The sequence below is a fragment of the Artemia franciscana genome, unplaced genomic scaffold, assembly GCF_032884065.1.
Source record: "Artemia franciscana unplaced genomic scaffold, ASM3288406v1 Scaffold_692, whole genome shotgun sequence".
NCBI classification, from domain to species: domain Eukaryota; kingdom Metazoa; phylum Arthropoda; class Branchiopoda; order Anostraca; family Artemiidae; genus Artemia; species Artemia franciscana.
The window spans coordinates 125,349-139,179 of record NW_027067087.1 but is presented as its reverse complement, the minus strand read 5'-3'; the positions used below and the strand labels follow the sequence as shown (position 1 = coordinate 139,179).

Sequence of the window (13,831 nt, the reverse complement as noted above, 5' to 3'; positions counted from 1 at the left end):
AACTTATATGCTACTTATAGAACATGCCTATATCAAGTTGTCAAAACTGTTTTGAATTCCCATTTCATCGAAGATATCAAATTATATTGAACCCAAGTTATCAACTTATATGCTACTTATAGAACATGCCTATATCAAGTTGTCAAAACTGTTTTGAATTCCCATTTCATCGAAGATATCAAATTATATTGAACCCAAGTTTATCAACTTATAGTTATCAACTTATATGCTACTTATAGAACATGCCTATATCAAGTTGTCAAAACTGTTTTTGAATTCCCATTTCATCGAAGATATCAAATTATATTGAACCCAAGTTTATCAACTTATAGTTATCAACTTATATGCTACTTATAGAACATGCCTATATCAAGTTGTCAAAACTGTTTTGAATTCCCATTTCATCGAAGATATCAAATTATATTGAACCCAAGTTTATCAACTTATAGTTATCAACTTATATGCTACTTATAGAACATGCCTATATCAAGTTGTCAAAACTGTTTTTGAATTCCCATTTCATCGAAGATATCAAATTATATTGAACCCAAGTTTATCAACTTATAGTTATCAACTTATATGCTACTTATAGAACATGCCTATATCAAGTTGTCAAAACTGTCTTTGAATTCCCATTTCATCGAAGATATCAAATTATATTGAACCCAAGTTTATCAACTTATAGTTATCAACTTATATGCTACTTATAGAACATGCCTATATCAAGTTGTCAAAACTGTCTTTGAATTCCCATTTCATCGAAGATATCAAATTATATTGAACCCAAGTTTATCAACTTATAGTTATCAACTTATATGCTACTTATAGAACATGCCTATATCAAGTTGTCAAAACTGTCTTTGAATTCCCATTTCATCGAAGATATCAAATTATATTGAACCCAAGTTTATCAACTTATAGTTATCAACTTATATGCTACTTATAGAACATGCCTATATCAAGTTGTCAAAACTGTGTCTTTGAATTCCCATTTCATCGAAGATATCAAATTATATTGAACCCAAGTTTATCAACTTATAGTTATCAACTTATATGCTACTTATAGAACATGCCTATATCAAGTTGTCAAAACTGTTTTTGAATTCCCATTTCATCGAAGATATCAAATTATATTGAACCCAAGTTTATCAACTTATAGTTATCAACTTATATGCTACTTATAGAACATACCTATATCAAGTTGTCAAAACTGTTTTTGAATTTCCATTTCATCAAAGATATCAAATTATATTGAACCCAAGTTTATCAACTTATAGTTATCAACTTATATGCTACTTATAGAACATGCCTATATCAAGTTGTCAAAACTGTCTTTGAATTCCCATTTCATCGAAGATATCAAATTATATTGAACCCAAGTTTATCAACTTATAGTTATCAACTTATATGCTACTTATAGAACATGCCTATATCAAGTTGTCAAAACTGTCTTTGAATTCCCATTTCATCGAAGATATCAAATTATATTGAACCCAAGTTTATCAACTTATAGTTATCAACTTATATGCTACTTATAGAACATGCCTATATCAAGTTGTCAAAACTGTTTTTGAATTCCCATTTCATCGAAGATATCAAATTATATTGAACCCAAGTTTATCAACTTATAGTTATCAACTTATATGCTACTTATAGAACATGCCTATATCAAGTTGTCAAAACTGTCTTTGAATTCCCATTTCATCGAAGATATCAAATTATATTGAACCCAAGTTTATCAACTTATAGTTATCAACTTATATGCTACTTATAGAACATGCCTATATCAAGTTGTCAAAACTGTTTTTGAATTCCCATTTCATCGAAGATATCAAATTATATTGAACCCAAGTTTATCAACTTATAGTTATCAACTTATATGCTACTTATAGAACATGCCTATATCAAGTTGTCAAAACTGTTTTTGAATTTCCATTTCATCGAAGATATCAAATTATATTGAACCCAAGTTTATCAACTTATAGTTATCAACTTATATGCTACTTATAGAACATGCCTATATCAAGTTGTCAAAACTGTCTTTGAATTCCCATTTCATCGAAGATATCAAATTATATTGAACCCAAGTTTATCAACTTATAGTTATCAACTTATATGCTACTTATAGAACATGCCTATATCAAGTTGTCAAAACTGTTTTGAATTCCCATTTCATCGAAGATATCAAATTATATTGAACCCAAGTTTATCAACTTATAGTTATCAACTTATATGCTACTTATAGAACATGCCTATATCAAGTTGTCAAAACTGTCTTTGAATTCCCATTTCATCGAAGATATCAAATTATATTGAACCCAAGTTTATCAACTTATAGTTATCAACTTATATGCTACTTATAGAACATGCCTATATCAAGTTGTCAAAACTGTTTTGAATTCCCATTTCATCGAAGATATCAAATTATATTGAACCCAAGTTTATCAACTTATAGTTATCAACTTATATGCTACTTATAGAACATGCCTATATCAAGTTGTCAAAACTGTTTTTGAATTTCCCATTTCATCGAAGATATCAAATTATATTGAACCCAAGTTTATCAACTTATAGTTATCAACTTATATGCTACTTATAGAACATGCCTATATCAAGTTGTCAAAACTGTTTTTGAATTTCCAATTCATCGAAGATATCAAATTATATTGAACCCAAGTTTATCAACTTATAGTTATCAACTTATATGCTACTTATAGAACATGCCTATATCAAGTTGTCAAAACTGTCTTTGAATTCCCATTTCATCGAAGATATCAAATTATATTGAACCCAAGTTTATCAACTTATAGTTATCAACTTATATGCTACTTATAGAACATGCCTATATCAAGTTGTCAAAACTGTTTTGAATTCCCATTTCATCGAAGATATCAAATTATATTGAACCCAAGTTTATCAACTTATAGTTATCAACTTATATGCTACTTATAGAACATGCCTATATCAAGTTGTCAAAACTGTTTTTGAATTCCCATTTCATCGAAGATATCAAATTATATTGAACCCAAGTTTATCAACTTATAGTTATCAACTTATATGCTACTTATAGAACATGCCTATATCAAGTTGTCAAAACTGTTTTTGAATTCCCATTTCATCGAAGATATCAAATTATATTGAACCCAAGTTTATCAACTTATAGTTATCAACTTATATGCTACTTATAGAACATGCCTATATCAAGTTGTCAAAACTGTTTTTGAATTCCCATTTCATCGAAGATATCAAATTATATTGAACCCAAGTTTATCAACTTATAGTTATCAACTTATATGCTACTTATAGAACATGCCTATATCAAGTTGTCAAAACTGTTTTTGAATTCCCATTTCATCGAAGATATTAAATTATATTGAACCCAAGTTTATCAACTTATAGTTATCAACTTATATGCTACTTATAGAACATGCCTATATCAAGTTGTCAAAACTGTTTTTGAATTCCCATTTCATCGAAGATATCAAATTATATTGAACCCAAGTTTATCAACTTATAGTTATCAACTTATATGCTACTTATAGAACATGCCTATATCAAGTTGTCAAAACTGTTTTTGAATTCCCATTTCATCGAAGATATCAAATTATATTGAACCCAAGTTTATCAACTTATAGTTATCAACTTATATGCTACTTATAGAACATGCCTATATCAAGTTGTCAAAACTGTCTTTGAATTCCCATTTCATCGAAGATATCAAATTATATTGAACCCAAGTTTATCAACTTATAGTTATCAACTTATATGCTACTTATAGAACATGCCTATATCAAGTTGTCAAAACTTTTTGAATTCCCATTTCATCGAAGATATCAAATTATATTGAACCCAAGTTTATCAACTTATAGTTATCAACTTATATGCTACTTATAGAACATGCCTATATCAAGTTGTCAAAACTGTTTTTGAATTCCCATTTCATCGAAGATATCAAATTATATTGAACGCAAGTTTATCAACTTATAGTTATCAACTTATATGTTACTTATAGAACATGCCTATATCAAGTTGTCAAAACTGTCTTTGAATTCCCATTTCATCGAAGATATCAAATTATATTGAACCCAAATTTATCAACTTATAGTTATCGACTTATATGCTACTTATAGAACATGCCTATATCAAGTTGTCAAAACTGTTTTTGAATTCCCATTTCATCGAAGATATCAAATTATATTGAACCCAAGTTTATCAACTTATATGCTACTTATAGAACATGCCTTATCAAGTTGTCAAAACTGTCTTTGAATTCCCATTTCATCGAAGATATCAAATTATATTGAACCCAAGTTTATCAACTTATAGTTATCAACTTATATGCTACTTATAGAACATGCCTATATCAAGTTGTCAAAACTGTTTTTGAATTCCCATTTCATCGAAGATATCAAATTATATTGAACCCAAGTTTATCAACTTATATGCTACTTATAGAACATGCCTATATCAAGTTGTCAAAACTGTCTTTGAATTCCCATTTCATCGAAGATATCAAAATAGATTGAACCCAAGTTTATCAACTTTTTGTTATCAGCTTATATGCTACTTATAGAACATGCCTATATCAAGTTGTCAAAACTGCTTTGAATTCCCATTTCATCGAAGATATCAAATTATATTGAACCCAAGTTTATCAACTTATAGTTATCAACTTATATGCTACTTATAGAACATGCTAAATCAAGTTGTCAAAACTGTCTCTGAATTCCCATTTCATCGAAGATATCAAATAATATTGAACCAAAGTTTATCAACTTATATGCTACTTATAGAACATGCCTATATCAAGTTGTCAAAACTGTCTTTGAATTCCCATTTCATCGAAGATATGAAATTATACTGAACCCAATTTTATCAACTTATAGTTATCAACTTATATGTTACTTATAGAATATAGAATATCAAATTATATTGAACCCAAGTTTATCAACTTATAGTTATCAACTTATATGCTACTTATAGAACATGCTAAATCAAGTTGTCAAAACTGTCTCTGAATTCCCATTTCATCGAAGATATCAAATAATATTGAACCAAAGTTTATCAACTTATATGTTACTTATAGAACATGCCTATATCAAGTTGTCAAAACTGTCTTTGAATTCCCATTTCATCGAAGATATCAAATTATACTGAACCCAATTTTATCAACTTATAGTTATCAACTTATATGTTACTTATAGAATATGCCTATATCAAGTTGCCAAAACTGTCTTTGAATTCCCATTTCATCGAAGGTATCAAATTAGATTGAACCCAAGTTTATCAACTTATAGTCATCAACTTATATGCTACTTATAGAACATGCCTATATCAAGTTGTCAGAACTGTCTTTGAATTCCCATTTCATCGAAGATATCAAATTATTTTGAACCCAAGTTTATCAACTTATAGTTATCAACTTATATGCTACTTATAGAACATGCCTATATCAAGTTGTCAAAACTGTTTTTGAATTTCCATTTCATCGAAGATATCAAATTATATTGAACCCAAGTTTATCAACTAATAGTTATAAACTTATATGCTACTTATAGAACATGCCTATATCAAGTTGTCAAAACTGTTTTTGAATTTCCATTTCATCGAAGATATCAAATTATATTGAACCCAAGTTTATCAACTGATAGTTATCAACTTATATGCTACTTATAGAACATGCCTATATCAAGTTGTCACAACTGTTTTTGAATTCCCATTTCATCGAAGATATCAAATCATATTGAACCCAAGTTTATCAACTTATAGTTATCAACTTATATGCTACTTATAGAACATGCCTATACCAAGTTGTCAAAACTGTTTTTGAATTTCCATTTCATCGAAGATATCAAATTATATTGAACCCAAGTTTATCAACTTATAGTTGTCAACTTATATCCTACTTATAGAACATGCCTATATCAAGTTGTCAAAACTGTTTTTGAATTTCCATTTCATCGAAGATATCAAATTATATTGAACCCAAGTTTATCAACTTATAGTTATCAACTTATATGCTACTTATAGAACATGCCTATATCAAGTTGTCAAAACTGTTTTTGAATTTCCATTTCATCGAAGATATCAAATTATATTGAACCCAAGTTTATCAACTTATAGTTATCAACTTATATGCTATTTATAGAACATGCCTATATCAAGTTGTCAAAACTGTTTTTGAATTTCCATTTCATCGAAGATATCAAATTATATTGAACCCAAGTTTATCAACTTATAATTATCATCTTATATGCTACTTATAGAACACGCCTACATCAAGTTGTCAAAACTGTTTTTGAATTTCCATTTCATCGAAGATATCAAATCATATTGAACCCAAGTTATCAACTTATAGTTATCAACTTATATGCTACTTATAGAACATGCCTATATCAAGTTGTCAAAACTGTCTTTGAATTCCCATTTCATCGAAGATATCAAATTATATTGAACCCAAGTTTATCAACTTATAGTTATCAACTTATATGCTACTTATAGAACATACCTATATCAAGTTGTCAAAACTGTCTTTGAATTTCCATTTCATCGAAGATATCAAATTATATTGAACCCAAGTTTATCAACTTATAGTTATCAACTTATACGCTACTTATAGAACATGCCTATATCAAGTTGTCAAAACTGTTTTTGAATTTCCATTTCATCGAAGATATCAAATTATATTAAACCCAAGTTTATCAACTTATAGTTATCAACTTATATGCTACTTATAGAACATGCCTATATCAAGTTGTCAAAACTGTCTTTGAATTTCCATTTCATCGAAGATATCAAATTATATTGAACCCAAGTTTATCAACTTATAGTTATCAATTTAAATGCTACTTATAGAACATGCCTATATCAAGTTGTCAAAACTGTTTTTGAATTTCCACTTCATTAAAGATATCAAATTATATTGAACCCAAGTTTATCAACTTATAGTTATCAACTTATATGCTACTTATAGAACATGCTAAATCAAGTTGTCAAAACTGTCTCTGAATTCCCATTTCATCGAAGATGTCAAATAATATTGAACCAAAGTTTATCAACTTATATGCTACTTATAGAACATGCCTATATCAAGTTGTCAAAACTGTCTTTGAATTCCCATTTCATCGAAGATATCAAATTATACTGAACCCAATTTTATCAACTTATAGTTATCAACTTATATGTTACTTATAGAATATAGAATATCAAATTATATTGAACCCAAGTTTATCAACTTATAGTTATCAACTTATATGCTACTTATAGAACATGCTAAATCAAGTTGTCAAAACTGTCTCTGAATTCCCATTTCATCGAAGATATCAAATAATATTGAACCAAAGTTTATCAACTTATATGTTACTTATAGAACATGCCTATATCAAGTTGTCAAAACTGTCTTTGAATTCCCATTTCATCGAAGATATCAAATTATACTGAACCCAATTTTATCAACTTATAGTTATCAACTTATATGTTACTTATAGAATATGCCTATATCAAGTTGCCAAAACTGTCTTTGAATTCCCATTTCATCGAAGGTATCAAATTAGATTGAACCCAAGTTTATCAACTTATAGTCATCAACTTATATGCTACTTATAGAACATGCCTATATCAAGTTGTCAGAACTGTCTTTGAATTCCCATTTCATCGAAGATATCAAATTATTTTGAACCCAAGTTTATCAACTTATAGTTATCAACTTATATGCTACTTATAGAACATGCCTATATCAAGTTGTCAAAACTGTTTTTGAATTTCCATTTCATCGAATATATCAAATTATATTGAACCCAAGTTTATCAACTAATAGTTATAAACTTATATGCTACTTATAGAACATGCCTATATCAAGTTGTCAAAACTGTTTTTGAATTTCCATTTCATCGAAGATATCAAATTATATTGAACCCAAGTTTATCAACTGATAGTTATCAACTTATATGCTACTTATAGAACATGCCTATATCAAGTTGTCACAACTGTTTTTGAATTCCCATTTCATCGAAGATATCAAATCATATTGAACCCAAGTTTATCAACTTATAGTTATCAACTTATATGCTACTTATAGAACATGCCTATATCAAGTTGTCAAAACTGTTTTTGAATTTCCATTTCATCGAAGATATCAAATTATATTGAACCCAAGTTTATCAACTTATAGTTGTCAACTTATATCCTACTTATAGAACATGCCTATATCAAGTTGTCAAAACTGTTTTTAAATTTCCATTTCATCGAAGATATCAAATTATATTGAACCCAAGTTTATCAACTTATAGTTATCAACTTATATGCTACTTATAGAACATGCCTATATCAAGTTGTCAAAACTGTTTTTGAATTTCCATTTCATCGAAGATATCAAATTATATTGAACCCAAGTTTATCAACTTATAGTTATCAACTTATATGCTATTTATAGAACATGCCAATATCAAGTTGTCAAAACTGTTTTTGAATTTCCATTTCATCGAAGATATCAAATTATATTGAACCCAAGTTTATCAACTTATAATTATCATCTTATATGCTACTTATAGAACATGCCTACATCAAGTTGTCAAAACTGTTTTTGAATTTCCATTTCATCGAAGATATCAAATCATATTGAACCCAAGTTTATCAACTTATAGTTATCAACTTATATGCTACTTATAGAACATGCCTATATCAAGTTGTCAAAACTGTCTTTGAATTCCCATTTCATCGAAGATATCAAATTATATTGAACCCAAGTTTATCAACTTATAGTTATCAACTTATATGCTACTTATAGAACATACCTATATCAAGTTGTCAAAACTGTCTTTGAATTTCCATTTCATCGAAGATATCAAATTATATTGAACCCAAGTTTATCAACTTATAGTTATCAACTTATACGCTACTTATAGAACATGCCTATATCAAGTTGTCAAAACTGTTTTTGAATTTCCATTTCATCGAAGATATCAAATTATATTAAACCTAAGTTTATCAACTTATAGTTATCAACTTATATGCTACTTATAGAACATGCCTATATCAAGTTGTCAAAACTGTCTTTGAATTTCCATTTCATCGAAGATATCAAATTATATTGAACCCAAGTTTATCAACTTATAGTTATCAATTTAAATGCTACTTATAGAACATGCCTATATCAAGTTGTCAAAACTGTTTTTGAATTTCCACTTCATTAAAGATATCAAATTATATTGAACCCAAGTTTATCAACTTATAGTTATCAACTTATATGCTACTTATAGAACATGCCTATATCAAGTTGTCACAACTGTTTTTGAATTCCCATTTCATCGAAGATATCAAATTATATTGAACCCAAGTTTATCAACTTATAGTTATCAACTTATATGCTACTTATAGAACATGCCTATATCAAGTTGTCAAAACTGTTTTGGAATTTCCATTTCATTGAAGATATCAAATTATATTGAACCCAAGTTTATCAACTTATAGTTATCAACTTATATGCTACTTATAGAACATCCCTATATCAAGTTGTCAAAACTGTTTTTGAATTTCCATTTCATCGAAGATATCATATTATATTGAACCCAAGTTTATCAACTTATAGTTATCAACTTATATGCTACTTATAGAACATGCCTATATCAAGTTGTCAAAACTGTTTTTGAATTAACATTTTATCGAAGATATCAAATCATATTGAACCCAAGTTTATCAACTTATATGCTACTTATAGAACATGCCTATATCAAGTTGTCAAAACTGTTTTTGAATTTCCATTTCATCGAAGATATCAAATTATATTGAACCCAAGTTTATCAACTTATAGTTATCAACTTATATCCTACTTATAGAACATGCTAAATCAAGTTGTCAAAACTGTCTTTGAAGTTATCAACTTATATGCTACTTATAGAACATGCCTATATCAAGTTGTCAAAACTGTCTTTGAATTCCCATTTCATCGAAGATATCAAATTATATTTATCAACTTATAGTTATCAACTTATATGCTACTTATAGAACATGCCTATATTTATTTATTTATTTATTATTACGAATAGCGGTAAGCATCAATGCTTGCCGCAAAAACACAAAAACACAAAATCATAATACTAATCTAAAGTATATTGGCAACGACAAACTAAACAGAAAAAACTTCTAAATAACACGACACTACACAATAAAAGCGTCTAAATAAAAAAGCGTATTTACTAATGCACTTTTAAAAATTCGAACACTCTCTGCCTCGACAACCTCCAAAGGTAAACTATTCCATGGTCCGGCAACTCTACTAACGAAAGATAATTGATCAATTTTTTCAGTGGTTTTGGGGGGAAATAATTTATAATCATGCTGACGAGTAGAGTGATAATGGCTAAATTGAAAAAAAAATAAATTTGGATCAACATCATCCACTCCTTTAACTATACGAAACACATTTACAAGGTCATTGCGACGTCTACGAAACTTCAAAGACGGGAGTTGAAGCCTAGAAAGTCTCTGCGGATAGGAAAGGTGCTGAAGGTATGGGACCAATCTAGTGGCCCTTCTCTGAACCTTTTCTATCCTATGTATATCAAGTTGTCAAAACTGTCTTTGAATTTTCATTTCATCGAAGATATCAAATTATATTGAGCCCAAGTTTATCAAGTGGCATATACTAAAAACAAGAGCTAAGAGCTCATATGACACTTGTGATGAAGTCGGAAGAGCCAAGAGCTCATATAGTATGAGCTCTGGCAAAATTCTTAGAATCAATCGATTGCTTTAAAAGGAAAATCAGAAGCTTAATACCGGTCGGGATTTAAAATAAGAGCTCTGAGTCACGAGGTCCTTCTAAATATCAAAATTCATTAAGATCCGATCACCCACTCGTAAGTTAAAAATACCTAAATTTTTCTAATTTTTCCTCTCCCTTCAGCTCCCCAGATGGTCGAATCGGGGAAAACGACCTTATCAAGTCAATTTGTGCAGCTCCCTGACACGCCTACCAATTTTCATCGTCCTAGCACGTCCAGAAGCACCAAACTCGCCAAAGCACTGAACCCCACCCCCTAACTCCCCCAAAGAGAGCGGATCCAGTCCGGTTACGTCAATCACGTATCTACGACATTTATAAGCGTTTTCCAAGATTTCCGGTTTCCCCCTACAACTCCCTCCAATGTCAACAGATCTGATCGGGATTTGATATAAGAGCTCTGAGATATGAGTTCCTTCTAAATATCAAATTTCATTAAGGTCCGGTCACCCATTCTTAAGTTAGAATACCTCATTTTTTCTAATTTTTCCAAATTAACAGCCCCGAGCTCCCCTAAAGAGAACAGATCCGTTCCAATTATGTCAATCACATATCTATAACTCGTGCTTATTCTTCTCATCAAGTTTCATCCCGATTTCTCCACTAAACGTTTTTCGAGATTTCCAGTTTCCCCCTCCAGCTCCCCCAATGTCATCAGAACTGGTCGGGATTTGAAATAAAAGTTCTAAAGCACAAGATCCTTCTAAAGATCAAATTTCATTGAGATCTGATCACCCGGTCGTGTGTTACAAATACCTCATTTTTTCTAATTTTTCCGAATTACTCCCCCCCCCCAACTCCACCAAAGAGAGTGGATTCGGTCCGGTTATTTCCGTCACATATCTTGGACTTGTGCTTATTTTTCCTACCAAGTTTCATCCTGATCTCTCCTCTTTAAGCGTTTTGCAAGATTTCCCCCCCCCCCCCGAATGAAATTGGATCCGGTCGGGATTTAAAATAAGAGATCTGAGTTACGAGGTCCTTCTAAATTCAGTAAGATCCGATCACCCCTTCGTAAGTTAAAAATGCCTCAAGCCCCCACTCCAACTCCCCGCAATGTCACTGGATCCATTCAGGATTTAAAATAAGAGCTCTGAAACACGATATCCTTCCAAACATCAAATTTCATTAAGATCCAATCACTCCTCCGTAAGTTAAAAATACCTCATTTTTTCTAGTTTTTCATAATTAACTCCCCCCCCCCCCAACTCCCTCAAAGAGAGCGGATCCATTCCGGTTATGCCAATCACGTATCTAAGACTTGTGATTATTTTTCACACCAAGTTTTATCCCGATCCCTCCACTCTAAGCGTTTTCCAAGATTTTAGGTCCTCCCCCCCCCCCCCAACTCCCCGAAATGTCACCAGATTCGGTCGGGACTTAAAATAAGAGCTCTGAGACACGATATCCTTCCAAATGTCAAATTTCACTAAGATCCGATCACCCGTTAGAAAGTTAAAAAATACAGTCATTTTATCTAATTACTCCGATTTAACCATGTTTCATTGATTTGTTGTTTTGTGAAATGATCAATAAAGGAATCATTCGCTTTATGATTAGGATGGCGGGTGCAGAAAATTCAAAGAAAGGCAAAAAGAGGAGATTTATTTAGAAAACGGTGGAAGTACAGAAATCTTAAAATATCAGAGGAGGTGAGAATTGGGAATTGTTTCCCTCCTGTGTCCAATCCTCCCTTTTTCATTTTGGTTTTACAATGTCCATTTATATTGCAAAATTCATGTGTGTTACAATCCGTTACTATTTTAAAACGCATAAAAAAGGATTTGTTCAATGCCACCAATCTCAACTTTGTGTTTATCCCCATACAGATTTATCACACGTAGATCACACATAAAGTATTGACTTTCATTAATAGCAGTGGCTCATATTGTAGCCACGACAACCCCGCTAGTAGTTTCTTATTCTGTCATTTAAATTTACTATAGCATGGTTCTTAATGTTTATTAAATAGAAAAACAAGTTTTTTTAACTGCAAATAAGGAGCGACATTAAAACTTAAAACGAACAGAAATTACGCCGTATATGAAAGGGGTTGTCTCCTCCGTAACGCCTCGCTCTTTACACTAAAATTTGACTCTGTCACAACTCTATTTTTTAAACAATAAGAAAAAACTTTAGCGTAAAGAGCGAAGCGTTAGGAGCTTGAAACTTTAAGAGTAGGGTCCTCTGATACGCTGAATCTGATGGTGTGATTTTCGTTAAGATTCTATGGCTTTTAGGGGGTTTCTCCCCTATTTTCTAAAATAAAGGCAAATTTTCTCAGGCTCGTAACTTTTGATGGGTAAGACTAAACTTGACGAAACTTATATATTTAAAATCAGCATTAAAATGTGATCTTTTGATGTAACTATTGGTATCAAAAGTCCGTTTTCTAGAGTTTCGGTTACTATTGAGCCGGGTCGCTCCTTACTGCAGTTCGTTACCACGAACTGTTTGATCAGGCTAAGGATTTTGGTGCTTTGGTGTCAATTAGGGACGAGGAGAGTGTAAGCAAGGGGCATTTTACACCTAGAGTTTTGGCACACGGGTTCAGTTATACGCACACCGATCAAATTGGACCCACGACCAACTCGCTAATGGTTGGTTATTTTGTTATGTAAATTTCATATAGCATGATTGCTCTTTATCAAACAAAGGATTTAAGATCACTCAGCTAACTGTAAAATTTAGGAATTTGAGAGTCAATTCTGAGCTGACGCACTGCTGAGTGCTGGAGGGTCAAATTGGGGGTGGGGCAGAAGGGCCTTTCCTCCTAGACTTTTTTGGTTCCCCTCTAGATATTGAAAACACATTTTTTGGTGTTTTCTACGAAAAATATGTTTTTCAATTTTTATATTGAAAAAAATCAATAAAACGCAACCAAATCACACAGATTCTGAAAAATAAATCCCCCCTGATTTTCGTAAATTGTCGCCCAAGAATAAAATGGCGATGCAAAAAATAGTATTAAACAAAATATTATCTTCAACATTAATTCATTCGATAAACTACTATTGCCCCGGTACAGTCGATGCCATTTTTGTCTCATAG

At 30.8% G+C, this 13,831-nt stretch overlaps 1 protein-coding gene across 5 annotated transcripts in view; it reads right to left on the bottom strand.

Annotated features, from left to right (window-relative positions):
• The window catches only part of LOC136043506 (sorting nexin-14-like), a 161,691-nt gene that overhangs the window by 118,206 nt on the left and 29,654 nt on the right, over positions 1-13,831 (bottom strand). The window lies entirely within an intron of this gene.